A 24,904-nucleotide genomic window follows, 5' to 3' on the forward strand; every position below is an offset into this window, starting at 1 on the left:
TGTCATTCTGACTCATGGTCACAACAGATAGATACCTGGGCATCCCCCTGGGGAAGCCCACTAGGCAAGGCTGTGTGAGAGCCAATTTGGAAGCAGCTCTTCTAGGTCCTGTCTAGCCTTCAGCTGTGACCTGTGACTGCCGCCCCATGGCTCCATGGAGTCCTACCCTGACTGCCACCCTACAGAGACCCTGGGCTGAGACAACCCAGTTAAGCCCCGCTCCCTCACTCACAGTGCTGCGTGACACGATCAGTGTTCATTGTTGTTTCAAGCACTACATTTGGGGCTAACTTGTTTCACAGGAATGAGTGGTTAAATAGTCACCCACACTGTAGAAGAGTGAGTGCTGTTATTTAAATAGACTTAAACTGATTGCAAAACCTTGCTCAGCCTGCCTAAGAGCCGTATTTTTCATTCTGTAGGCATGAAGGAGCATGGAGAAGTCTTAAACAGTACAGTGCTTAAAAAATAGACTTTTGGAGAGTCTCTTGTATGTGGAGTATTTACAAATTAACTGAAACCAATTTCATTTGGATAGGGAGAATGGTCCTTTAGGAATTAATTACCCTTCAAACACTTTTGTCTCAGCTTTTCTTTTTCTTCTTTTCCTCCCCCTCTTTCTCTCTCTCTCTTTTTTTTTTTTTTGGAGGAGGAGCCTAAGTGTTGTCTGTCTTTTATTGCACTCATAGGAGCCTCCATTTATTTTTATCCTTCTCTAAGTTGTATATAGCTTCCTAACCTCAACATTTCAAAAAGGTTGCATGATTTTCTGAATGATCAAATGGCTTGTCCCCAGGGTGCCAGGGTAGCTGGGTGTAATGACACATACCTGTAATCTTGATCCCATCACTCTGAGGCTGAGGCAGGATTGTGGGTTTGAGGCCATGCTGGGTGATATAGCACAGCTCTGTTTCTGAACAATAAAAGGTAAGCCGTTACCACCACCAAGGACAGAGAACACTCCTAAGACTGCCGGCAGCAAGTCTGTGGGTACCACCCGGACAGAGTTGATGTGGCATGTAAGCATGTGATGGTTGAGTGTCTGCCCAGCCCAGACATAGCACGTAGCAGGGACAGTGTGTGCAGGAGGCCCTGACTTCACTGTGTTCTCCAGCCTTCCAGCGGAGTGCAAGACCAGGATGTCCACTCACTTTCCTAAAACGTGTTGGCTCCTGATTCTCTCCAAAAGACGCCCTAAGGCTGCTGAGAACATTAGAGCTTTGATGACCTCTCCTGAAGTGTCAGAGAACAGTGATGGCTTCTAAGTCAAGGCCTTCTCAAGAGTGCGGGTGGGTGGAGGGAATGCTCATCTTGTCAGTGAAGGGAAATCCAAGGCTGTGGGAGGTGGGGGAAGCAAAGTGGCCCCACAGCTTGGGACTTTGCTTGGCTCTTCTAAGAGCTGCCGGTGGTGAGGAATTGTGTCTCTGAGCATGACCTTGCTGTGTCATGGAGGCGTTTGGTGCTGCAGGTGACCACAGTCTGTGGTGCCCAGTAAATTCCCTGGCGCTCAGGATGGAACGGTGGCAAGGGCCATGGGGTAGGGAGGGTGGCGCAAAGGAACCAGCTCTCACTGAGCTGCTGAGAGCTGCACGTTTGTGAGAAAGTCTCTGAAGTTCCCTGGATTGCGTTTTCTTGCCTGTAAAGGAAGGGAGGCTCGGTTAGGTGCCTAATAGGGCAGTCTCATTGCAGCGTTCATCACGGACAATTCTTTTTATGGAATATATTCATCAAAACTGGGGTCTTGGACTGGAGAGATGGCTCGGCATTTGCAGGTGCTTGCTGGCGCAACCTGACGGCCCGGGTTCAATACCCAAATACCCTGGAAAGTCACATACACGTGTGGCACATGTGTCTGTTTTTTGTTTGCAGTGGCAGAAGGCTGTGGTGACCTCATACTTACTTGCTGTTCATATCTATTTCTCTCTTCTCTCTCTCTCTCTCTCCTCTCTCTCTCTTTCTCAAATAAATACAGTTATTCAAACAAACAAACTGAGGTCTGCTGTGGCTCTGGGAAATACTTTTGAGTGATGAGCTGAGTTCATTTTTAAGAAGAATAGGACAAATATTACAACCAAAAATGTTCCTTGGAAATGTCATACTGTTAATAGGCACAATAAATATCCACTTGGTAACTTAGTTTTAGTTTTACAATGTTTCTGTGTAAGGTGAGTATTCCTTTGTAATTGTATAATTTTTTTAAATTTCATAGGCTTCTAAAGATTATAGTGGGAAAATGAAAAATTGCATGCACTCAGAGTGAATAAGGAAGCGAATTTCTGTGCCGTGGATAATGTTCAGTATGCTTTATATTCTATTTAATAATTGCAGTTTTAATAAATCACAATGATTCATAACAGCTTTTTCACACCTGGCAAGGATTGCGGCCTCCTACATTATAACCACAGTATTTTTTTGGCCTAACTTTCATGTACATATGACACACATCTATGTATGCGTACATGCAATAAGCTGCTTGTAGGGTTTTGTTTTTAGGTAAGTCAGGATAGCAACCCCTATAGAACCCTACTGATTAATCACACACACACACACACACAAAAATCATCTGTTTTAGCTTCCACTGAAATTGCTTTTTTTCTTTAGCAGGCTAAACTATTTGGCCTAGTCTTTTTGTTTGTTTGTTTGTTTTTAATCCTCTTTACTTCAGAGGATCAGTAAATATGCAATCAGGCAAGCAAGAAGTAAAAAGGGAGAGGGCCGAGGGGCCAGATGCTGTGGTCTGATTGTAACGTGGGACTGTGGTTCTGGGGGCGTTGGTGGGAGGCTCGAGCTGGGGAGAGAAAGGTGGGCACCACAGCTTTCTGGGCTGGGACATGCAGCCAGGACCGCAGTCCCCAAGCAGATGGGATGACAAGAACCCAGCAGAGCTGTTGTGTGAAAGGACCCTTTTCTCCGTCAGTCCTCCTGCTGCTGTGGGCCTCGTTTATGCACTCCAGTGTGCTGATTTCTCTCTTTTTTTCTTTTTCTTTTTTTCTTTTTCTGCACTACTTTCATTCTGAAAGGATGACATCTTCCACTGCTCGCTGTCCATGAATCCTCTGAGTCATTCCAAAGGCATGCTTTTATGACTTTTCTGGTTGAATGGTGAACTAGTCAGCGCCACTCATAGATTGAGGCTGTGGCAGGTGTCCATGTGACCAGTATCATGTTCCCACATGACCAGAGGGTGATGGGACCCATTGCCAAGCCGGTGCCAGAAGGATCCAAGGATTCTTGAATTAATTCAGACCTGGGCTGAACTCTGGGTATAGATAATGGAGCAAAGTCCTAAGCTGTGGTTCATCAATTTGTGTGTGCAGCAAAATCTCCTTGTTTTAATCCAGTTTGCATACCTCCTTCCTTCGAGTTCCCAATTCATCCATGTGTAGCAGGGCCCAATATGTGCATTGCCAACAAGTTCCCAGGCGATGCCCCTGCTGTTGGTTCAGGGAGCACTCTCTGAGAACCAGTTCTGAGGCTTCTCATAGCATGGAAGGGTTTGAAATCGGGCTGCAGACCTGACCTCTTTCAATTCTATGACTCTGTTGGTACAACCTGACTTTGACCTGTGCCCCTTGGGTCTGGGGTTACAGTGTGTGTGCACACTTTGCTCACCTAACCCATGGACCCCCAGACAGTTAAGATCGTCTAAACTCTAGAACACTCACCCTGTCTGACCTTCTGAACACAGTACAAAGCCTGAGATGCAGGGCAGTATTTGTGATCACATGAGACATTCTCAGTTCATTTTGCAGTGAAGTCTTAGGAGGAAAGAAGTCTTACTTTTATCTAGGGGAAATTGAAATTCAAAAAGTATACACTATTTGTTGAGGAAGAAAGCAGCCCAGCTAATGTTTGACCTAGAGCTCTGGCTTCAGCGCCCGATTGTCCTTCTCTTACATCTCTTTATCCTGGCTTCCTTTTGAAGTGAGAATTTTTTGCCACCCTCTCTCTTCATTATGAATACTCTGTTTAGTCAGAAAGGGGACCAGGGCAGAAGAGAAAGCAGTTGAAGAGGGTAGGGAGATGATAATAGGGTTGGAGACAAGGAAATGGAATCAAAGAAGAGGAGCAGCCAAAACAAACTACGTATGACACAATGAAACCCATTCCTTATATGCATGCTAACTAAAATGTAATGGAAGGGCTGGAGAGATGGCTTAGCGGTTAAGCGCTTGCCTGTGAAGCCTAAGGACCCCGGTTCGAGGCTCGGTTCCCCAGGTCCCACGTTAGCCAGATGCACAAGGGGGCGCACGCGTCTGGAGTTCGTTTGCAGAGGCTGGAAGCCCTGGCGCGCCCATTCTCTCTCTCTCCCTCTATCTGTCTTTCTCTCTGTGTCTGTCGCTCTCAATTAAATAAATAAATAATTTTTTAAAAATGTAATGGAAGCTGTGTGTTCCATTAAGTTTAACAAAACACCTCTGGTCGCTCAGGACATACACTAGTGCAGCAGTCTCACTGCTGGGACAAAACACCCAGCTAGAAGCAGCTTACACAGCTTCGAGAAGAAGGGTTTGTTGTTGTTGTTGTTTTCCATGAATGGGAAAGTATGGTAGGACAGATAGCTGGGTGTCACATCTCTACAGCAGCAGAGAAGAAGAGAGAGTGTGAGTGAGCTAGCATTAGCAAGTGGGGCTGCACTATAAAATCCCTTGTCTAACCTCAGTGACACACCTCAAGCAAGGCTCCACCCACTAAGGATTAAGTATGAGGCTAGTCACAGTCACATGAGGTTATGGGGACATTTTTACATCCAAATCACCACAACTAGGTTTCATTGATGCCCTTGACTACAATCATTAGGGAAAGTTAAAATTGCTTTTACTTACCATAACCCTTCCCAGTACCTCTCCATCAAGAAGGGGATCTGGGGCCAATCAGTTCTGGTGGGAGGTGGTTGGCAGCTATGTACTGACACCTTGCTCTGCTACAAAGCAGGAACAAATCCTGCAGATCCTGCAGTAGATTTCCACGTTTTGTCCCTAGCAATACCAGTGCGGTCTTCTTCTTTCCTAAAGAAAGCAGTTTATTTTTCCACTAGGGGCAAACTTCAAAAAACAAAGACATAAATTCTGGCATGTATGACTGAATGCTATAGTGTAACAAAAAGCTAGATTGCAGGAGGAATAACAATAAAGAAAAAAAGTGGCCACAGGTACCTTTAGGAATAGCACAGCTCTAGGAAAATATAAAAGCACTTAAACACTTATCAAGCAGAAGTCTTCATTCTCCAGCACTCGGGAGGCATCAGTAGGAGGATAACTGAGAGTTCAAGGCCAGCCTGGGGCTATACAGAGTGAGTGCCAGGTCAGCCTGGACTAGAACAAGACCCTGCCTCAAAAAAACCCACAAAAGTTATCAAGCAGTATAGCAGGACGTGTCATGGACTTCTGCCCTATCCCCCTTTTTCTTTGCTCATACTCCGTGAGTTCGTGGCACCTTTACTATCGGAGAAGCATAATGAAGATGTTGGCGACAAGCCTATGACAAGTGAGGTACCTTCTAAAAGTCCTCCGTCATCCTGCCCTGCCCGGTGCTATTAACACACTTTATGATGTATGTGAGGAATGCTGACCGGAGTTGAGAACAAGGACTGTCCCTGGAGAGTGACTAGTCAAACGTTCATGTTCTTAGGGGAACTATAAAAGTCAGAGCTGTCCAGCACCTACCTATTCCAGTGGGAAGCAGAGCAGGTTCTGGAAGCGAGTGACAATTCTGTTTGCCTGTTGAAAGTAAATTGTTATGGCCATTGCAGCCTTAAGGGAGAAATCAGAGAGTTTTGATTGCAGAAGGACACAGGCACTTCTGTTGCTAAGTGGCATAAAAGCTTCTGAAAATCACCATGCTATGCAAAATTATGCAAAGAGAGGGGAATTCAGGGCTTGAGACATGACCCTAAAGAACGTTGTCAATGACACAGTGTATTAGTAACCTTCCTTGCTGCTGGGACAAAATACCAGAAAAAAAAAAATCCTTTTAAGGGAGAAAGAGTTATTTTGGCTTATAGTCCATCCTCGTGGGGGAAGACATGGGCTTGATGGAGCTACCACATTGTGTCTGGCACCAGAAAGCAGGCCGATGGGTGCTGCTGATCAGCCAGCTCTCTCCTTTCCGTACAGTCCAGGACCCCAGCCCATGGAATGGGACTTCCCACCTCAGTTAACAAGCTGATCCCTTACAGGTATACCCAAAAGCTAACCTAATCTTGATAATCCTTCGCAAAGATGATTCTAGGTGCCATCAAGTTGACACTCAATATGAGCCATCACATGCATCAAAACAAAAAATAACCAGAAACCTGATGGAAAATAATAGTACTATTAAAATGCTGAAATAGCTAATAAATACATAAAGGCTCTGAATGTGGCCCTTTTCCTCGGAAAACCCTTAAGTTTTCTTATGGAAGGACACTGGAAAGGCTGCTGTCCCTGGGTTATTGTGGAGTGAAGGAGGAAGGACTTCTGGCATCAGAGGGACAGGCGTAACAGCCATAGCTGATGTGGGTGGTAGCTCATCCCCCTGGGAAACGCAGTTTTTGGTAGGTGTGAGAGGTACATACAGGTTGCCAGGCATGGAAACATGGTTGTGATCTAGGCACTCAGGGGGCTGAAGCAGGAGGATGGTGAAGTTAATAGGAGCTATGGCAGTTTAAATAAATGGCCCCCAATATATTCAGTGTTCTATTAGCTTGTAGTTTGAATCAGCAGCCACCTGGCTAGAGGGGGTGTTACTGGGCCGATCTTAGGGTCCAGCCCTAAGGTGTGGTAGGGGATTTACAATTCCAATTTAAAGATACTCAAAGTGCCTAGAGTTCCTAAAGTATGGTTTGTTTTGTTTGTGGTGTGGCTTTTAGGTTTTGGGCTTGTGGCTTTTCTCTCTCTCTCTCTCTCTCTCTCTCTCTCTCTCTCTCTCTCTCTCTGTTTGGGCTTATGAAAATAGGCCAGCTTCTTCTGCCATTAGAAAATGTCCCCTGGATCTGTAAGCTTCAATTAATCCCTTCCTCCATAACTGTGCCTGGTTTAAAAGTTCATTTCAGTGACCTGAAAGCTGTCTACCACACTAACCTTGGCTGCATAGCAAGACCTTGTCTCACAAAGGTATATGTGCACATTCAGTTCCACCGGCTGTGTTTTCCTGTGGTCACACATGAATTAACTCAAACACAAAATTGGCATGATACTGAAATTCTTTCCCAATTTTTTAGTTTCACTGAAACAAGTTTGTCTTTTCATAACAAATATTATAACAAAAGTGACTTTGCTAGTTAGTATTTTTTTCTAGTTGGTTGTTTTTGAGAAAGAGTGAAGCTTCCCCCATACTTTATTTATTTTTTTTTTATTTTTGGTTTTCCAAGGTAGGGTTCCATTCTTGTGCATGTGCATGTGGATGCCAGAGGATAACATTGGGGTGTCCTCCTCAGTTCCTCTCCACCTCTTTTTTTTTTTTTTTTCAAGGTAGGGTTTCACTGTAGCCCAGGTTGACCTGTAATTCAGTCTGTATTCTCAGGGTGGCCTTGAACTCACCATGATCCTGTTACTTTCTGCCTCCTGAGTGCTGGGATTAAAGGCATGCACCACCATGCCCGGCCCCATACTTTATTTTAAAATATATGATGGCATTCTATGAGTAAAGAGTCATTCATAAGGATGGATGGTTCTTTTATTTTATTTATTGTTTTAATTTTTTGTTTTATGTTTATTTATATGAAAGTGACAGACAGAGAAAGAGGCAGAGAGAGAGAGAGAATGGGCATGCCAGGACCTCCTGCCACTGCAAACGAACTCCAGACACATGTGCCCCCTTGTGTATCTGGCTAATGTGGGTCTTGGGGAATCGAGCCTCGAACCAGGGTCCTTAAGCTTCACAGGCAAGCGCTTAACCACTAAGCCATCTCTACAGGCCTGGATGGTTCTTTTAAATGCATTTGTATCCAAGCTCTTCATAAAAATTAATGATATTAAAAAAGCACAAAGTCCTTTCTCAGCCCACAAGGCAAACAAATTTAATTTTTTGAAGGCCACATAAAAATCTCCCTTGCAGGGCTGGAAAGATGGCTCAGTGGTTAAAGGCACATTCTTGCTAATCCTGCTGGCCAGAGTTCAGTTGCCTAGTGCCCATGTAAAGCCAGACACAAAAAGTTATTCATGTATCTGTTGTTTGCAGTGACAAGAGTCGCTGGTGTGCCCACGCACATATGTGTGAACATACACGCACACACACATGCGCGTGCGCGCGCACACACACACACGCTCACAAATAATCCGTAAATCTTCCATGTAGCACCGTGGCCTTATAAAATGACCCCATTTAACCCCTACCCTTGAGCTGAGAGCTAAATGGGGATGAAGTTTTCTATGTCTGTATGTCATTCATTTCCTCCTTGACCATTTTCCTTGACCACCTCCTTGATCCAAGGAGGCAGATACTGAGTTGGTTATAACACTTGATGAAATCCATACTTTCTTATTCATTCTGGATCTCATGGTGGCCGCTGGAGGTCTCATTCATTGATGGCAGGGCATTACTATGTGTGTTATAAACACGTGAGTGGATCCTATGGGCAGAGAGCATCATGGTTAAATATGGGGCTTTCTGGAGATTTTATCTTCTTGGGTCCACTTTGGAGAGAAGAGAATATCCACAGAAGAAAACAGCTCCATATTTTTGAGCTTATATTTATAGAGGAGCTGTGTGCCTGGGCAAAGCAATAGTCAGTAGGGTGCTTAGAGGGAGCACCTGGCTATTTCTAGTAGATGAAATTATACCCAGTCCATTGTCTTACAGTTAAATGTGGCAACTAGATTCTCATAATGAGCATTATAGGACTGTTGTAACTGATAGGTGATACAATGAAATTATAATTTACAGCATTAAAGCCCAGTGTAGCAGCACACCCTGGTAAACCCAGCACTTGGGAGATGGATGCAGGGGGAGCAGGAATTCAGGGCCAGCCTCTGCTACCTAACAAGTTTAAACCAGTGTGGCCTACATGAGACCTTGTCTCAATAAGTGAAACAAAGGTGGGAGGGAGATGTAACTCAGATGACAAGAGTGCTGGCCAAGCATGAATGAAGCCCTGGGTCCTTTCCCCAGCACTGTGTAAAACCAGATACAGGATGGAGAGATGGCTTAACGGTTAAAGCGCTTGCCTACGAAGCCTATGAACCCTGGTTTGATTCCCCAGGACCCATGTAAGCCAGATGTACAAGGTGGCACGTGCATCTGGAGTTCATTTGCAATGGTTGAAGGCCCTGGCGTGCCTTTCTCTCTCAAATAATATTTAAAAAAATAAAACAGACATAGTGGTGCATATCTGTAATCCTAGCATCTTAGGGAAAGTAGGACTCAAATGTTCAAAACCGTCCTTGTGGTTGGAGCTATCTAGTAAGCTTGACACCAATCTGAGTTACACTCAGCAAACATCAGCCAAAATGTTTACCACCTTAGATTTTCTAAAACAAAATTGGAAAAAAAAAAAGGAATATGAAATTGTTGAGAATTGAATAACTTATTTAAGCTATAAAGTGTTCATATGCTTTTCTGTATCCTTTAACCTTTCAAAATGCATTCACAAAATCGTGTAACCAGAGGGCATCTGTGAAAGACCATTTGCAGCGTTACTTAGCACAGTTCCCATTTTCCAAGGATACAGTGAGTAATTGGACCAAGAGCAGCAGCTAAATTTCACTGCGCACTAACCAGGTGCCAGGCCCCTGCTGCGAGACTGACCTGGTCATTCAGTCCCCAGTGCGGCCCATGAGGAAGATGCTGTGATGGCTTCCCAGTTTGCCAGACCCTCTTCTTCAGGACTTACCCGGAATCATTTAATCCTCAATGCAGCCCCATGAGGAAGATGGTATGATTGTTGCCCAATTTAGTAGGAGCTGTGAGATTCAAAGAGGTGACCTTTCTTTTTTTTTTTTAATTAATTATTTATTTATTTGAGAGTGACAGACAGAGAGAGAAAGACAGATAGAGGGAGAGAGAGAGAATGGGCACGCCAGGGCTTCCAGCCTCTGCAAACGAAGTCCAGACACGTGCGCCCCCTTGTGCATCTGGCTAACGTGGGACCTGGGGAACTGAGCCTTGAACCGGGGTCCTTAGGCTTCACAGGCAAGCGCTTAACCGCTAAGCCATCTCTCCAGCCCGACCTTTCTTTTCATAATGGCAACGGCTGAGACGTTGAGGCCGTGGGGTGAAAAGGCAGGAGGTGTGTTCCAAGCTTACACCTCTAGTGGGAATGAAGGAGGAGCTGGAAGCCCGTGAGTTAGTCGCGCCTCTTTCACTGATCAGACAAACCAGGCCATTCTTCCAAGCAGTCCTGTACCTGAGGAGCATAAAACTAATACATGCTTTCTTCCTCCTTTCTCATACTTTTTTTGGTGACAAACTTAGTAGAAGGGGAGGGAAGAGATGTCTAGTGAGCTCCTGCCCTATGCCCAGCGCCGTCACAGGCATAGCTCACATAGCATCACCAGTTGGCTGCCCTCGATGTTGTTACCATGAATTTATCATGTTCACTGTTGACTCGAGTCCCTGCCATTTTCAGAAAATGGATTCATTGCCATCTGTTCTCATGCGTGGGTTTTTCATGTTGACTGTCTTATTCTACCATTTTCACTGTGGGTAGGGGACTATTTTTAAAGCAACGCATGCTATTTGTAGAAAATTTAGGCAAAGGATTTGAAGAGACTGTCTACAGAAGAAGAGACTCAAGAGGCCATCAAAATCCAGATGTTGTACCTTACACGCCATCATCCCAGCGCTTCAGGGACTGAGGCAGCAGGATCATGGAATCAAGGCCTTGGCTATATAGTGAGACTCTGACTCAGAAAGAAACCAGTTAAAAGGCTGTCAGGGGCTGGGAAATGCCCCCGTCAATATCGTGGTCATTGTGTAAGCTTGAGGACGTGGGGTGGGATCCCCAGAACCCATGTAAATGCCAGACATGGTAGTGCTTGTAATCCAGCACTGTGGAGGCAAACACAGGGCGTCCCTAGGGAAAGGTGGCTCACTTCAGGGCTGCAGAGATGGCTCAATGGTTAAGGAGCTTTGCCTCCAAAGCCTAGTGACCTGGGTTCGATTCCTCAGTGCCCACATAAGGCCATATGCGCAGAGTGGTACATGTAGTAGCTAGAGGCCCTGATGTACCCATCCTGTCTCTTTCTCTCTCTTTCCTGTTTCTTTTCTTTCTCTCTGCTTACAAATAAATAACTAAACAAATAAATAGCTTCAGCATTTTATGAGTCTATATCTACATATATTCTTATGAATGAATATGTACAGGAAAATATGCATATGTTCATACTTATTGATGTAATTTGCTAAGGTTCCTATTGTATGTGCTCTCTTTGCATCCAGGCTATGAAGGTGGGCTAAATTATCTCCAGGATGCCTTCCAATCTGGGGCTATTGTCCCCTGAAGGTCGATTATGCATCATCAAATTCAGTGTAATTATAAGCTGATGTGGGCACAACAGAACTCATTCAGCTAGGTGCTCTTAGTGTTAATTATGAAATAGACACCAGTGATTCAAAGAAAGAGATGTCTGTATTTTAGTGTATTTACATTTAGTTCCAATAGTACCCATGCTTTGTGGTGTTGGAAATATTTAAGAGTACTCGGACCATTCACAGCTCCAGGAGTAACAGAGCATCAAATGGATATTGTTCTCAAATGGAACAAATGAGATTGGAACTTGGTTTGATGTACCAGGGACCCACCCTGCTGTAGTGACCTGATGGCTTTTGATGGGCTGCAGTGGAAGTTTTCTGGCAGTTGCTTAAAAGCAGGAAATCAGTGAATAGTAGTGTCCTGAGCCTTTATTCTCTATTTTGTATCTGGACTGTGACCAGTTCTTAATCAAGAATACATTCCTGGGCTGGAGGGATTGCTTAGTGGTTACAGCACTTGCCTGGGAAGCCAAAGGACTAAGGTTCAAATTCCCCAGTAGCCATGTAAGCCAGATACACAAAGTGGCGCATGTGTCTGGAGTTTGTTTGCAGTGGTTAGGAGCCCTGGTGTGGCCATTCTCTCTCTCTCTCTCTCTCTCTCTCTCTCTCTCTCAAATAAATAGGTAAATAAATAAAATAATTAAAAATAATTTTTAAAAGAGTGTACTTCTTCCTGTCAATGGCACAGATGCCACTGCCCAGTGGAAGGCAGCAGGATAACCTAGACTCCATCCACAAACCAGCAAACTCTCCCAAGTGGAGTCAGGTCTCAGATGGCTGCACCAGGTGCTGAGAGTCTTACCTGCTTGTAGCTGCCGTCTCCATGGTGATCCCTGCTGCCCTTGGAGTCCTTGCTAATGACGTTCTCCTCAACGGGTTGGCTTGCACTTCGTATGCTAAGGTACATGCGGGCATATCTGTGTTTGTGCCTGCATTTGTTTGGTGATGGCTAAGGTGTTGTATTCTAGTCTAAATCCAAAACAAGAGATCAAGAGGCAGTAAAACTTTATGTTTATTATATGCCTGTGGAAGATCTGGGAGGCTAGATCGGGCATATTAGATTTGGGCTAACATTCAGAAATACTGGGGACTGGGCCTCAGCTCAGTGGTTAAAGGGGATTGCTTGCAAAGCCTGCCAACCAAAGTTGGCTTCCCCAGCATCCATGTAATGCCAACTGCAAAGTGGTGCATGCACTGTGATGCCAATTTGCCTATGACAATGGGAGGCAAATCCAGAAGAAGCTGAAGTTCGCAGGCCAGCAAGACTGGCATTCACTTAAAGCAACAAGAGACCATGTCTCAAAGAGCACACAGACCTTAAGGTTGTCTCCACACATGCACTGTGATATGCACGCTCCCATCCACAAGCATGTACATGCAAATGCATGTCTGCATACAGATAAATAAAAAATTATCTTAAAAATTAGGGATTTCAGGAGCTGGAAAGATGGCTTAGTGATTAAGGCACTTGCCTACAAAGCCAAAAACCCTGGTTTGCCTCCCCAGGACCCACATAAGCCAGGTACACAAGGTGGTTCACACATCTATAGTTCGTTTGCAGTGGCTACAAGGCCCTGGCACACCTATTCTCTCTCTCTCTGCCTTTTTCTCTCTTATCTTCCTCTCTCCATCCCCCACTTTCATATAAATAAGTAGATAAAAAATGTTTACAAAATAGAGATTTCAGACATTCTCTAAATGTCTTGAAGTCCCTGCAGCTGACCACTGCTTTTTGTCTCGGCAGCCCCAGGTGCTCTTTGGAGTAATCAGCATGTATGTGAGCTGTGGCCAAGCTCCAGTTCACAAAGTCTCACAGATGGGCAAGGGTTGGGGCACACTATTTCAAAATCTCCTTTCCTAGGATTCATGATTAAGGTTTGCTGGGAGCTGGGCATGGGGTCACACACCTGTAATCCTAGGACTTGGGATACTGAGTAAAGCAGGAGGATAGGGGGTTCAAAGCCAGCCTGAACTACATGAACACCTGTCTTAAAATGAAAACAACAATAAGAAAAGCCTTTCTGGGGTCTGGAGCCACGTGATAGTTAACAGGCTTCTTACCGCTTAACACATTGTCTAGTCTGTCAGTTGGCCAGTGGGTCTCACACCCAGCTATCCCAGCTTTGGGATTCTGGATTCTCATGTCCATCAAAGTGTGAGAACTGTGTAATGATATAATCTCAAAACCACCTAACACTTCCCAAACTTCAGATTTTCCATCACCTAAACTGATAGGACAAATTATCATATATTTTGCTTTGTCTTTGAAAAAAATGACCTTCCTCATGTTAGTACATTAGTTATGGTTGATAAGTACTAGAATATGTCTTGACATGGAAGCATTCTCCCCAGGAAGAAAGGCGAGAGAATACCCAATGCTCTGAAATTAAATTTTGTGTGTTTGTATTAAGTTCTGTGCTTTAAGAAATGTTTCTTGGGGGCTGGAGAGATGGCTTAGCGGTTAAGCGCATGCCTGTGAAGCCTAAGGACCCTGGTTCGAGGCTCGTTTCCCCAGGTCCCACGTTATCCAGATGCACAAGGGGGCGCACGCGTCTGGAGTTCATTTGCAGAGGCTGGAAGCCCTGGCGCGCCCATTCTCTCTCTCCCTCTCTATCTGTCTTTCTCTCTGTGTCTGTCGCTCTCAAATAAATAAAAATTTGAAAAAAAAATGTTTCTTGGTTGTTTCTCATATATTATTGGCAAGCAAAGAGAGAGAATGTTAATGGGCATGCAACTGCAAATGAACTCCAGATACATGTCCCATTTTGTGCCTCTGTGAGTACTAGGAAATCTACCAGAGAAAACAAGTGCTTTTAACCACTGAGCCATCTCTCCAGCCCTGTCTCTCATTTATTATCACAAACCTACCTACTCCTGTATTGAGTGAACATCTCATATTTGTGCAGAAATAAAATTTCAGAACAGCAATGCTATGGCTTAAATGTAAAATGTCCCCAAAATAGGCTCATGTGTTTCAATACTTGATCTCCATCGATTGATGCTGTTTGGGAAGACTGTAGAAACTTTAGAAGGTGGAGGCTTCCTGGCAGAATTGGGCCATTGGGAGTGGCCCTCGAGAGTCTATGGTCCAGGTCCACTTCCTTTCAACTTTCTTTGTCCTTCCTGTTGATGTGACGGCTGGCTCTATACACCTGTCATGTCTTCCATCATGAGGGAATCTACCCGTTGGAACTATGAACCAAAATAAACTCTTACCTCCCCGTAAGTTAATTTTGAACAGGTTATTTGTTCACAATGACAGGAAAGCAACAAGAACATAAAACTGATACAAACAGCTGGTTTGCCCTGGGTGTTGCCCCTAATGAGAACCGTATATCTCATTATCAGTGGAGTAGATGCAAATAAAATTGGGCTTGCAATCTGTGGTGGTTTGAATGTAAATAGCCACCTCATCACCTTATGTGTTTGAACGCTTAATCCCTAGTTGGTGGTGCTTTGAGGAAGGTCATGGAACCTTTAGGAGGTGAAACCTTCATGGAAGAAGTGCATCACTGAGGGGAGGCTTGAGGTGTGACACCCCAGTGGTCTCCCTCTTTCTACTACCTCCCTGCTGATGTAAGCATGTGACGCTATTGGCTTCCTCTGCCATGCTTTTCCCACCTTCCTTCCTTTTGAAAACTGTAAGCTGAAAATAAACCCTTGCCTTCCTTAAGCTGCTTCTCGCCAGGCATTGTGTCCCAGCAATGAGAAATTAACTGATGCAACACCTGAAAAGCCATTTCCCCAGAACCTAGAAAGTCCTTAGTAAAACTACAGTGAGTCCAATGAGGGTTGACCCCATGGGTGGATCTTTTACTCAGGGCTCTGCTTCCCACAAATACAGACCATGGTGTTAAGGTTGGACTCAATGGCACAAGTCTATCATTTTCTAACAATGTGACCTCGATCACATCACTGACCTCTCTTAGTGGTAACATGAAGGCACCCGCCTTCCCTCTGTCACAGGTGGTTGGAAAACCCAGTAATATTTTCAATATTCTCTGCAGCCTTGCAGGGCTTTGGAAATGTAATGATTCCATTGGCCGAGGTCTGACATGAGACATGGGCTTTAAAAAAGTATTTTTCAGGTGTACTTTTTCTGGTTGTCAGGTGCTTCTCTCTGAGGCTTCTCAGTTTTAAAATAGCTCTCAGAGCTTAGCACAGAATATGGGAGAGGAGGGGCAGGCCAAGAAATAAAAAAGGAAGGAAGGGGGTGCAGACACTTCACCTCCACCCACTCTCATGGGCCCATTCAGCATATGTCTTCATTCAGCACGGCTATCCTGATTTGCATGCAAAGACAGACCCTCATGATAATGTGGAGGGACAGTGGAGTATAAACATGGATTTCAAAAAACAAAAAAAAAAAAACTAAACTAAAAAACAAAAAATAATCCAGATGCAGTTGGCTACAGCCATCTGACAGAATCCCAGTTCTCTCTTCAGAAATACAGGCCCTCTGTATTTCATTAATTCCTGGTCCATTTCTCAAGGGCAAATCTGAAGTTGACTCTGTTTCATCTGGGAAAAAGGGGCCCACAGAGCAAGGAAACAGTGTGAGTCAGTTTGCCTGGAAACACGTCAAGCTACTGAAGAGGACGATCTGCATTTCAGTGCCTTCCTTGCATCTATTTGCGTCCTAACGATGTACTGATTCTGAATGATTTTAGCCATTAAGCTAGTTCTAGGAGGGTTGCTGCTGGTAATATTTTATTCCCATTTCATTTGGATGACTCTAATACAACTACATTTCTTTAAGACTCGCCCATACTTCAATATTGTCACGCACATCTTCCTTTTATCAGTATGAATTTGTTGTAAGGTATTATTGTCATAAATCGTATGTCCTTAAGTCCCTCAGATGCTGTTGGGCACAAAGTACCCTTTTGAACTAGATTTTCAATTTTCCTTTGCGTTTTAAGACTCAAGCTATCCTGGCATTTAGAAACCATCACTAAGGTTCAGATGAAGAGAACTGTCTATAAGAAACCCCAGGAGGGAGGAAGGTAATTAGTTATCTCCTTCCTGTATGACTAGATTCCAGTGGGAGGTAGAGGCCAACTTCCTTCCCTAAAAACTTGGGCAGATTTCCATAGTGGCAAAAACAAAACTTCTATTCATAAAACGACTTCTACATTGTGGCTGATCCATAGTGAATTGTCACTGAATCCAAGCACATGTGCTCATACACCTGTTGAGATTCCCTTTGTGTTTCATAAAAACTAGTTTTTAGTGTCAAGCATTCTGTGTTATGATAGAAACTACCTGTATTCGTTCTGTGCATATAACTACTTGGCTTTCAAAGATTTTGGATGGGGCAACCAGTTACGTACCAACTAGGCACAGAGAAGAGAGAAAGCCTGGTCTTGTACATTCTCATTTAGGGCACAAGCTGCTCAACTCAACCTTTCTTAAGCTGTTTGTTTTTTTTTTAATTATTTATTATTTTCAAGGAGAGAGAAGAGTATGGGCACACCAGGGCCTCTTGCCTCTGTAAATGAACCCCAGATGCATGTGCCACTCTGTGCATCTGGCTTTACATGGGTACTGGGGAATCAAACCTGGGCCTGCAGGCTTTACAGGCAAGCAATTTTAACCAGTGAGCAATCTCCACAGCCCCTCGACTCAATTTTATTAGAGACAGATTTGGTCTTTGGCCTCTTCCTATATTTCAAATGCTCATATGTTTGCAAGTCCTATTCCAGGCATCCTTTTGTGATTGTTTTTTGAGCCAGAATGGGCCGCTAGTTATAACAAGGTAGGTGCTATGGGTGGAGAAGATCCTGGGTGTGTGTTTATGTCACCATTTCCCTCTATGTTTGGATTCTTTCATATCTGGAGTCTTTACAGTGCTAGGAATCCACAGCTCTAGGAACATAAGCTAGGCTTGTATTAAGGTAATAACTATTATTGTTGAGTATTTGCTCTTAACTGTGCCAGGTATTGTTTTAAGAACATTTTATCCATTCTTTCATTTTTTCATTCCAATACCCATGAAGTGTGAATAGTCTTCTCATTTTACAGATAAGGAAATGGAGTCACATGGGAATATGTTTGTGGATCCCAATATTAAAAAGTTAAACTGTTGCTTATAATTAGGGTAAGCCTTCTTAGTCACCCCATATCTTCCATCCTATACCTACGAGTTATTTCAGTCAACCCGATGCATCTGTGCCCATCTTTTCAGTCTTTGAACTCTTGCTTCAGAAACATGCCCCCACATGTCTGTTCATGTGACCCCTACATCTGTACTAGATCAGGCCTCTCAGTCCCTCCAAGGACTTTAAAGCAGTTGTTAGGGAAACTGTTACATTGGAGCCTGTTACGTAATTCCATCTAAGTGCCAATGAACTTTGCATTAGTCACTTAAGTGTTGTTAAGACAAGATATCTGACTGAAGCAACTTAAAGAGCAAAGATTTATTTTTTAAAGTTTTTTGTGTATTTTCATTTATTGAAATGGTGCCGCTCAGATGGCAGTGGCAGGAGCATGCCACAAGCGTTGTTCACATGGCAGATCAGGAAAGAGAGAGAGAAGTGGGGACCACGGGCTGGGTATAACTTTCCAAGTCCAGCTTCTTTGACCAACCAGGCCCACCTCCTAATGGTCCCACTGTAAGGAAAGTGTAGGAGAAAAGCAAGAAAGGACGTCGGACTTGATCTCTACAGACAGACTGTCTATTGAGAAGTAGAGCAAGGGGCAGCAGCCTTCCCACGGGATGAAGGCTAAAGCCCTAAGTCAAGCTGGGGTTCAAACTTATAAGGAGGATCCTAAGGCAAACATACTGAATTAGCTGCAGGTCCAAGGGAAGTAGATAAGGCATCAAAGTTATTTGCTCAGAATAGGCTCTTTAGCAGAGTTTACTAGGGAGGACTGGATTTCTCCATTCTCTATGGCCTTCCCATCTTAAGGTTAGTTATTAACTCTTTAGTTCCCTGTCGTTTTCAGGGAAGGCTATTAACCCTTCACCCACAGCCTACCAAAATAGCGATACCAGCTGGGACCAAGCATTTAAAACAGGAGCATGGTAAAAGTCATCTCAGATTCAAACCATAACAGATATTCCATATATTCTCTGCTTCCTGGCTTAATGAGTATCCGGAATCTTTCCTTAACAGTTCCAGAGAAACAGTCAAGTTTTTGACTAAAGAGTGAGTAATAATTGGGAAATAAATCATTCAGCTTGCTTTAGCAAAAAGGGAAAAAAAAAAACAACAACACAAACTACTCCTGCAAATTTGCCTTCACTTTGATTCATTCTTTCATCCTTTGTATTACCTTTTCAGGGTCTCAGAGAAGCTTACCTGTCTACAAAGATGCTCATGGAAGCATCTCTTTTTATGTAGGATAAAAATGGCGTGGGTGCTTCTTTGACAGGTAACCTCACTTCTTGTTAGTGAAAGCCATCACAACAGACAGTGTGTCTGGTTTAGGAAATTTCCTGGAGTTATGAGAACAATAAACAGTAAAAGTGGCACTGTTAAGCTCATTCTGGGGTTTTTATAATGAGCACCAAGGGAAATTTTTTTTTCCTCTTGAATTTGTAAGAAAAAAATTGGAGGAATATGTGGAAGGTAGTGAGTGATATAGACATGAACATAATGTTCCGTTTTTACAGTGGATGTGTTCTTTCTAACGTCTGGAAACTGGAAAAAAATGATTTTATGACACAGTTCCCATTGTCTTGTTACTGAGTTGACAGTGGCTGAGGGAAATTCCTCTCTAGCTGTCCCTCTGCATGAAGTAAAGCCCCAAACCACTCATTTGCAGCTTTCTGTCTTTTTCTTTGGTTAAACATCATTTAGAATTCTTGAATCCAATTTACTGGTTCTTTCTGTTTTAGACATGTACAACGCTTCTGGGGCTTGTGATTTCTCATTTAGCAGCGGGAGTTATTTCTCTGCTTCCCTGTTTAAAAAAAAAAAGACTCAAACATTAGGAGGAGCTGCTGATTTGGCCTTGTTTGTTGTGTGTTAAATGTATGTTTGTGTGTCTTCATTGTTTTAATCTTAATATATATCCTCAATGTTACTTCTTAATGTTTCTAATGTTTTGAAATACAGTGCCTAACACATTGCAAGTACAAACTGGGGAACAGCTAATGTGGGGTGTTGATTCTGCTGTCTTGAGTTCTTGCATCCTGCTGGGCTTATATTTAGTTTTAGTTTAGTTTAGTATATTTACATGGCAATAGCAAGAGGAACCCACTTCCCTTTTTTGAAGAATTATTAACACATAAATAAGAATTACATGTTTTAAAAATATGAGTGAGATACTTATTCGGTATTGAAACATGTATCAATAATTTAAAAATATTTTATTTGTTTATTGGCAAGGAAAAAGAGAGAAAAAGAATGGACACGCCAGGGTGTCTAACCACTGCAAACAAATTCCAGATGCATGTGCCACTTTGTGCATCTGGCCTTACATGAGTCCTGGGGAATTGAACCTGGGTCATTCAGCATTGTAGGCAAACACCTTAACCACTGAGCCGTCATGAACATTTGTAAAAGCCTTAACTGACAATAAGAATATTCCTTCCTAGTCTCTAATTCTATAGGTGCTTAAAGGAATAGACTTTGCCTGTTCACATACAAGCACACACTCATACACATATGGGCATACAAAAATGCAATGCATTTGTGCTTATATAAATACATGGATTCTGTTGTGCAAAATACTTCCTCAGCAATATGTGCTGGACATCTTCCTTTGTTAGTATGTATAGATCCCCTAATTTTGAATGGCTGTATAATATTCCATTATGTTCACGCACTGTATTTGAACTCACCTTCTGTTTATCAGCATTTAGGTTTGCCAGTTTCTCGCTGTTGCAAACAACCCCATAGTGAACATCCCTGGAAATATCTCAGCATTTCCATAAATATAAACTACTTTAAGAGAATCACTGGTCAAACAGAACGTGTCTGTTTACTGTCACCAAAGAGTACCGCATTGTCCTCCAAAGTGATGGCATTAGTTTACCTCTGCCCATGTCCTGTTTCTCTGTACCCTTGTCAATAATGAGTGTGACGACAACTTGGGTATGATAGGTGAAAATAGTATCAAGCTTTTTAGCTTCCATTTCTAGTTGCTGCATAGCTAAGTTCTATTTCAGTAAATGCTTACTGATCACTTACTGCATGGCATCCCTGGAATAGGATCTGGTGACCAGATATTGTCCTTGTCCTTAAAAAGCCATAGAAGTGAATTAGAAGCCTTTTTAAAAAGAAGACACCAGAAGTTCTCAAGGGTAGAGGAAAGTGGGTCCTTTTGGTCCTTGCTGGCCAGAAGAGGCTGTCCCATGAAGAAAGGGCAGGTCTGCTCATGTTGCCTCTTAGTTCTGCTCCTGCCCAGACTGGCAGCTCTCCCTTCTGCTGCAGTGGCCTTACTCTGCCTGTGGAAGGCAGTTGACTGCAGCTAGCTGCAGAAATGCTTTTCCAGGACCTGGCTTGTTTCCGTTGTGGGTTGTTTGTAGGAGCGAGTGCCCACTGTCACCTGTAGTTGATATCTTGTCTCAAAGGGCACATGGTATTCTTTCAGGAGAGTGTCCTCAAGAACTTCAAACACACCTAATGTGTTATGTAAGCTTCCCCACCTGTGTGGATTGCCAGAGGATGCCTTTCACTTTAGAGCACCCAAATTAAATTGTAGACACTTTGAGTATTTCTTTAGAATTCACCATGAAGAAAAAAATAAGAACAGCAGCAACATTAGTCATTTGGGACTGTGTTAGTTCCTGTTACCAAAATAAACCTTGGAAATAAGGTATAATCTGCAAGTTAAAACATCTAATTTTAGTCTTAAATGAAAACTAAAGGGTCGGAAATAAGATACACTGGACAAACCTGGTTTTCTCAATGGAGACAGCTTTTCATAATTTGACTCTTTCTTACATCTGAGAGTGAAAAAGATCTTAGAGTTTTCTGTGTGTGCGCGCGTTGCTCATGTGCAGAGGACAACCTCAGATGCTATCTGCCTTTTTTGAGACAATCTCTCATTGACTCAGATTAGGCTAGACTAGTTAGCTAGCCAGCTTCAGGGACCCTCCTGTCTTTACCTCCCAAATGCTGGAATTACAGGTGTGTTCCAGACATTTTACAAGAGTGCTGGGGAGCCAAACTCGGGTCCTTGTGCTTACAAGGCAGACACTTTGACCATCTGAGTCATCTTCCCCAGCTCTGATCTGAGACTCTTTGAGAACTGAATACCCTTGTACTATCTCTCTGCTTGCAAATAAGTAAATGAAATTTTTAAAAAATCTATAAGGGCTGGAGAGATGGCTCAGAGGTTAAGACACTTGTCTGCCAAGCCCAATGACCTGAGTTCGATTCCCCAGTACCCACGTAAGTCATATGCACAAAGTGGCAGATGCATCTGGTGTGTCCATTCTCTCTCTCTCCCTCTCTGTTTCTCTCTCTCTCCTTGCAAATAAATAAAATATTTTTTTAAAAAAAGAATTGGAATTTCCTTGAAATTAGCACAGAATAGGCTCCTTAGAATCATCCATGGTTAAGTCATTGCCTCCATCCCGTAAACTACATGTTTTCCCCCCACCCTTTGGGGCAGAACCAGGTTCAGGTTTGCCTGACACCTGTGTGTGCTCCAGTCCAGTGCCCAGCAAGGCCTAGTTGATAACTACCCTTTCTCCATCCCACCAGCCAGTCCCTGAAAGTGTGTTAAAAGATAAGAGGGAGCCAAGCCAACCCCCTCCAAAGGGGCTGGAACAGGCCAGTAGTTGCTAGGCAAGTTAAAGTAATTACATGTCCTTGCCAAACGCCTGCCACGCAAACAGGGAACTTTCAGGGAAGGGGAGTGAGATGGTGGTGCTTGTTGGTTGCCATAGGAATGCTTCCCTGATTGGAACAAGACCACAGAGTGGGGAGAGCAAGTCGGCAGCGTCCATGGCTCTTTCGGCTTGGGAATGGGAGTCCAGAGCGGGCAGTGGAGCCAAGGTAAGCCCCCAGGAGGAGGAAGTGGAGCCCAGGGTGTTCCTGGGGAGAGGGTGAGGAAAGATGTCAGGGCAGGGCATCCTGTGAGCAGGTGCCAGGCCTGAGCACATGAGGTCCTTGCCACCTTGAGTTCAGAAAGGGGGAAGAGTAAGTTCCTTGGCTCATCCGAAGCCCGAGGCTTGTTGGCAATTTTACAATCTAGAGTTAAGTCAGGGAGAATTCTCATAAGGCTCTGGAATCAGCCCAGATTTAAAATAGATGGAGACTTAAAATAATGCAGCTTATTGGGGAAAAGATACTTGGTTTGAAGGTAGGTACTATTTGTGTAAATATTATGCCAGCTTATGTCTTCAGTTGAGCTCACATAGCTAAGGTGGTATTAAAGATTTGTTAATGAATTCTGCTATAATTACCAAATTCTGGTTTGTATAGATTTGTTAATGAGTTATACTGTAATTATCAAATTTTGATTTGTAGCTGGGGGGAAAGCAGCTGACCACATGGCGTGCTATTGGTATGAAACAAAGAGACTCTGGCAGGGTTTTAGTCACAGGCCCACCGTGCATCCTGGAGTGGGTGTTTTCAGGAGGACAACTTAGGGTCTGCATAGAAATAAGTGGCTGTCAGGCAACGTGGAACCTTGAAGGCGCCGTTTCATGTCTCCAGGATGAATCAGTTCCCAGCTCTGCAGTGGGAAGGGATGCCTCTCCCTCGCTTCCCTGGAGCTGTGTAAACTCTGCTGTTCTTTTCACTAAGATGCAACTTCTGGGGGGAAAGGCAGTGATGTCTGGCTTAGTTACCGAAGTCTTCTTGTTTTTCAGGTCCCAATCTTTAGGGAAACTTTCATTAACTTTGAGTTTTATTGTATATATAAGGTATGTATAACTTGGTTATTTTTTTAAATTTTTATTTATGAGAAAGAGAGGCAGAATGAGAGAATAGGTGCACCAAGGGCCTCCAGCCACTGCAAACAAACTCCAGGCATATGCTCTACCTTGTGTGTCTGGCTTATGTAGGTCCTACGGAATTGAACCTGGGTCCTTTGGCTTTGCTGGCCAACTCCTTAATCACTAGGCCATCTCTCCATCCCAAATTTGTTATCTTTTGCCATGTATTTTATTCCCGTTCAGGTGTTTAGAAGGCATTTAAAATAGTTCCCATTTTATAATGAATATACAGTATTGAGATTAATTGGTTTCTTCTTATTTCTGTGTGTGTGTGCATGTACACAGTTGTGTGTGGTTAGCACTTTGGATTGAAGCTAGGACTTTAGGCTTCCCAGCAGGCACTCTACCATTGACCTCCAGCCCCTTTTTGGCTTTTTTGTGTGATGTGTGTGGTGTATGTATGCATAGTGTGTGGACCTGAGGCAGATGTACATGCCTCATGTGCATGTATGCAGAAGCCAGAGAATGTGGGGTGCCTTCTTCTGTCAGTCTAGAGCATTGTTTTCTTGACATGAACAGTCTCTATGAACCTGGAATTGCTTTTTTTTTTGCCCTACTGGCTGAACAGCAAACCCCAATGATTCTTCAGTCCCCTCCCTGCTCCCTTACAGAACTAGGGTTACAAGTATACATGGCCACCCCCAGATTTTTTTTTAATTATTTATTTATTTATTTGAGAGTGACAGACACAGAGAGAAAGACAGATAGAGGGAGAGAGAGAGAATGGGCGCGCCAGGGCTTCCAGCCTCTGCAAATGAACTCCAGACGCATGCGCCCCCTTGTGCATCTGGCTAACGTGGGACCTGGGGAACCGAGCCTTGAACCGGGGTCCTTAGGCTTCGTAGGCAAGCGCTTAACCGCTAAGCCATCTCTCCAGCCCCACCCCCAGATTTTTACTTAGGTGCTGGGGATCAAACTCATGCCCTCTCAGGCTCTCGTGCCTGGGCAGAAAGTGTTCTTGCACACCGAGTCATGTCTCCAGCCCTGCCACCCCAGCCATTACTAAAAATCTGTTTATTTTGAAAGTGGAGCTCATTAAGTTGTCATGCTGGCCTTGAACTCACTCTGTATCCCAGACTGACCTTGAACTTGCAGTCCTCCTGCCTCATCTCTCCAGTAGATGGGCCCAGCTTTTATGTGGCTTCTTTTGCTTGTGTGCAGTGGGAAGAGGTGTCATGTAAAAGTGGATTAAATGTGTGCATTCTGTTGGTACAGTCACAGAAAGGGTCAGAGGTCACTTTTGGGCTGGCTCAGTGTCTTTAGCCAGTGTCACTGGGGCTTCAGAATGCTCTGATGCTGCCTGTCTGACGCCTGTCATCTCATTTGAGGCACATTTGCAAACTGAATGCCGAGTTTGAAGTTATTGAGAGAGCATGACCCAGTAACAAAGACCATCCTTGGACTCTTCCAGTGGTGTGGCCTGTGTACCTCTGACAAAGAAACCAAAATATGTTAGTTATAGTCATAAAGAATGTGTATTTGTTTTGGTTTTCCGAGGTAGGGTTACACTCCAGCCCAGGCTGACCTGGAATTCACTATGTAGTCTCAGGGTTG

The 24,904-nt window shown here is 43.7% G+C and overlaps 1 protein-coding gene across 4 annotated transcripts in view; it reads left to right on the forward strand.

Moving 5' to 3' along the window:
- Positions 1 to 24,904, forward strand: part of Tmem108 (transmembrane protein 108) — a 356,822-nt gene that overhangs the window by 70,493 nt on the left and 261,425 nt on the right. Inside the window, exon 1 of one of the 4 annotated variants that reach the window (XM_045136944.1) lies at positions 22,339 to 22,406. The exons of the other annotated variants lie outside the window; for them this stretch is intronic. The gene's annotated coding sequence lies outside the window, so the exon portion shown is untranslated. Of the gene's footprint in view, positions 1 to 22,338; positions 22,407 to 24,904 lie in introns of those variants that run through there. 4 annotated transcript variants of the gene reach the window in all.

Source organism: Jaculus jaculus, chromosome 17, assembly GCF_020740685.1.
Source record: "Jaculus jaculus isolate mJacJac1 chromosome 17, mJacJac1.mat.Y.cur, whole genome shotgun sequence".
Taxonomy (NCBI): Eukaryota; Metazoa; Chordata; class Mammalia; order Rodentia; family Dipodidae; genus Jaculus; species Jaculus jaculus.